Source organism: Pteropus alecto, unplaced genomic scaffold (genome assembly GCF_000325575.1).
Source record: "Pteropus alecto unplaced genomic scaffold, ASM32557v1 scaffold196, whole genome shotgun sequence".
NCBI classification, from domain to species: Eukaryota; Metazoa; Chordata; class Mammalia; order Chiroptera; family Pteropodidae; genus Pteropus; species Pteropus alecto.
The window spans coordinates 3,222,637-3,227,428 of record NW_006439717.1 but is presented as its reverse complement, the minus strand read 5'-3'; positions in this window follow the sequence as shown (position 1 = coordinate 3,227,428).

Sequence of the window (4,792 nt, the reverse complement as noted above, 5' to 3'; positions counted from 1 at the left end):
TTATAATATGCCTATTAATGATCCCTTGAACTTATGTAATAATAATAATAATAATAATAATTCTGTACACTTATATAGTGCTTAAAATTCTTTTACAGATTTTAAAATTTTTGAGGGCTGATTCCGTTTTTGTTTTTTATATCATGTGCCCTGATTAAACCCTACTCTTGAAAAAAAAAAGTAAGAAATTGGAATATCAAACTTATTTAATATCAGGTTAAAGGAAAAGATATTTTTCTATTGTGGAGAAAATGCATAGTCAGAAGGGCATATAAAATTGACTCCTGCTGGAATGTTAATTTTATAGTAACATGAACTATAAAAGAAATCATTTAGGAGTCTGATACCATTAAAATCAGTCGATCTCTGTAAGATACAAACTACATAAATCCCTTGTGGTGGTGAGGAAAGAATACACTATTTTCAACTTGATTTAAAAAAAGCTCTTACCACATTATTTTTACCTGTAAAACTTCTCAGGAAGAGACAAATTACTTCTCTACTAGAAAACACAAAACAAAATGCAACCTTGTAATGTAATTCTTTCTTTGCACAAACCGTAGGATTTCAGATGGTGGTGCTGTTTTCATAAAGAAAACCATTCTATAAATCTGTTTTATTTTTTAAGAAGTAAATTAATATAATTGCTCTTTTATTTGCAAATTAAGCTGTTAAAACAACACCATATGGATACAATTCCTATTAATTTTTTAAAAATCTACCATTTTTAATTTGGGATTATTTTCATCTATAGTGATTAATCAGCAATGCACTTAGCAAGAAGATAGTGGTATATTTATTTATTGTGGGTAGTAATGTAAAAATGTGCATCACCATTCTTTGTAGTATTTGAAAAACCAGATGTCCAGAGAATGCCCTTATCTTTGCAAAACACAGTGCTGCATTTATGAAGAAATAAAAACTTATAGAAAAGGTGCAAAATTCAAGACAAAATTATTACTAAGGTGATTAAAATGGCAATGCTATTCAAATTCAAACAAAGAAGCAGGCTATTAAAGCCACACAACATACAACTCCCAACAGCGCTACTTTTACTTTAGATAGTATTTTGTTGTTTGTTGTTTTTTCACTTGAGATTCCTTGGTGTGAAAGTCATAGAGAAAAGTAAGTGCTTACATATTTTCATTTTTAAAAGTCAGCTCTCAAGAGATGAAAATTTCTCATTTTTTTATAAAATTTTCTATATGAAATAATGCCTGAATATCTGTATGTGGTACTCTGGATACCTGTGGGTGCTTACGGTAAAACTATTACTTAAATTGTTTATGGTACTCTGGATACCTGTGGGTGCTTACGGTAAAACTATTATTTAAATTGTATAAAAGCCAAACGTTTCTTGTGAAAGGTCTGCAGCAATTCATGAATCTGGGCATGGAATTGTGTCTGATATGGAAATTGTTCCCCTGGCAGAAGCCCATATTAAAATGATGAAATGAATCTCTCATCAGTCACTCCCTGTCAGGAAATTAGATACCTAAAGTCTCTTCCCTCAGTCAAAATCTCCTGAAAGTTTTTGAACTATTTTTCTATTTTTAGAGGAGAAGACAGCACAAGGGACTCAAAAAGGAGTCCAAGGACTTGGATTCTAGAATCTCATCAACTACTAACTTTTGACCTTGGGCAAAGTTCCTCCAGTGTCTAAGCTGTTCCTAGTAAATAAATAAAAGGTTGGAATAGTAGGATAGAGAGGACCCCTAAGGACACTTTTAAATCTATAACTATGATTCTAAATCAAAGATATTAATAGAGTTATATGTATTATGTAAATTATATATTAAATACATATTTAAACAATAAGCAAAAATCTATTATTTCACATAACAGGCAAAGAGATATAGTGATTACAGGTTGCTTAATTTAATAGTCAATGACATTATCAAGGATGTAGATTTTTTGTCTTTCTGTTCTGTCATCTTCATTGTCTTGGCTTTGTCCTTAGGCTTGTCTCCTCATGGTTGCAAGATGACTACTATAGTTCTAAGTGTTACATGTAGACATGACTTCAACAAATAGAGGAAGAGGAGCCATTTCATGCTGTGGGTCTTTGGTTATTAGCAAAGAAAATCCTTCCTTGAAGCACACCTACCCCAACACTAGCAGAGCTGCTTTTATTTATCATATATTGTCAGCTAGAATTGTATATCACATGCTCATGCTTAAACCACAACTGGCTTAGACCAATAAAAATTTACCTGCTGGAAGTAGAAAGGACCCAGATATCCGTATCTCAATTAAATTGGGGTGCTATTAGCAAAAAAGAATAGGAGGAAGGAATAACAGTTGAGTAGACAACCAACAGGGCCAGCCACACTGCTAAATAGAGATTGTTTAATGTTACCATGCCCTTAGGCTAGGATTAGAATTGTATTGCATAGGTACTAATATCCTACTAATATTACTAGTACCCATAATAGATGTCATTAATCAATAATGCTGTGACTCTTTAATGAGTCCCTTATTCAACATCAGATGTTAATTTAGGGGGTGGGAAAGAAAACACAAGTAATTCCTCACCAACACCATTTGGGCTTAAGTTGCTAACATGGTGTCCCATTACTCACAAATACTTTAGAGTGTAATTCCTACAAACGTGGACATTCTCCTACATAACTGCAACACAGCCATCAAAATCGGGAAATTAACACTGATACGTTTACTACCACCTAAATCTCAGAAACTATTCAAATTTACCTAATGTCTCCTAATTATATTTTTACCTAATTGTATTTTTTATAGCTATAGGACCTATTCAAGATTGTTTGTTGCATCTAGCTGTGTCCTTCAATCTGGAACGGCATTTTTTCTTCCCTTGACCCTTATGACACCTTGACATTTTTGAAGATTATAGGCTAATTTTTTGGTAGGATATTGAGTTTTCTGATGTTTCCTCATAATTAGATTCAGGTAATGTATTTTTGTCAAGATTATCACAGAAATGATGCTATAAATTTGTTTGTTTGTTTATTTGTTTATAGAAAGACTTGATTGTAGACAATCCTTAACATTTCAATATAATTTTGTACCCAAAGATTTTTTTAAGCAGTTGGTCATAAATTGTGCCCATATTAGTGGTATATATTCCATCCCTTGTTGGCCAGAATTTCTGAGCTTCCTAAAAGACAAAACTTGTTAGCAAGAGAAGTAAAGAAGAATATTCGATTCTCTGCTTTGAGGAGATTGTGACACATATCTTGTTCAAAGAAAAGGATCTAGTTGAAGTAGTGAGCAGTTAAAAGAATGTTGAGAAGTGATATATCAATATGTAGATATATATTTTTTCAGAGAGCAGTACTTTGCATACAGGAGACTCTCAGTAAATATTTGTTGAATAACATTGGATTTTAAGGTAGAGCATAATGAAAAACATTTGGTGAGCATCAAATCAAAAGAAATAGGAATAGAAAATTGTTGTGGCAGAAGACCAAAGAATTACCAGCCAGATGGAAGGAATAGATGAGGTTTTTCTACCGTAGATCACAAAACCAAAACTAAAGCTATGACATTATAGAAATGAAGAGAATAGGATGCACTTTTCACTTCCCTTGCTAATCAGTTTTGTCTCTTGGAAGGCCCCAAAGGCTGTCCTTTCAAGAGAAATATGTTAGAGATTTTCATTATAACTGCGAGTTTTTGATATCTCCTTGCATGCCCACTAGTCTTTCCCTTATTTATTAATGCTCTAATGTTACAGACATAGGATTTATGATTGCTCTACCCACTTAGTGAATTATTCTTTCTATCAATATGAAATATTCTTCTTTATTCATCTTGGTACATTTCATCTTGAATTCTAATTTGCTTGATATGAATATTGCTATACTTGCTTTCTGTTTCTTAACATTTGCCTGGAAAATGCCTTTTTTTCCTTCCTGTTTCAGGTGTGTCTCTTACAAATAACATACAGTTGAGGTTTCTTTCTTTGTTCTGTTTTATTTTGTTTTAAGCCAGCCTGAGGATCTCTGCTTTTTGATAAAGGAATTTAATAGATTCATATTCTCATGATTATTGGTCATTATACTTACTTCTGCCGTATTATTTTATTTTTGCCTTTAAAAAATAGTTTCATACTTACAGAATAGTTGTAAGAATAGTGCAAAGGCCTTCAATATATTTTTCACTCAAATTCACCAACAGTTAATCTTTTGCCACATTCTTTATCATTCTCTCTCTCCATATCATGTGTGTATATATATAATATACTACATAATTATATATGCATGCAATTATTTTTCATTTCCAAACCATTTGAGAGTACCTTGCAAAGACCATAGCCCTTTACTCCTGTATACTTCAGTGTGAATATTCTAAGTAAATTATCTTACAGGACCACAGCACATCATTAAAATGGAGATATTTACATCACTGTGATATTATTATCTAATCTACACTCCATTTAAAAAATGTTCCCAATAATATGACTCACAACACTTTTTTTCCCCACCCCTGTATCCAAATTCAGGATTGCGCATTGCATTTAATTCATGTTTTTTAATGTCCATTAATTTGGAACATTTCTTTAGCTGTTCTTTTATTTTTATGATTTTGACATTTTTAAAGAGTATAAGTCAGTTATGTCCTAGAGTGTACCTCAGTTTGAATTTCCTGTCATCCTATTTTGTGTTTGCCATTGCTTATTTTCTCCTCTTCCTGGTCTTTTGTTCAATTGAAGTTTTTTGTTTATTTGGTTTGATTTTTGGTTTTGTTTACATTTAGTTTCTCTAGTTGCTTGAAGGTTACACAATCTATTCCTACTTTTCTAATGGTTATATAT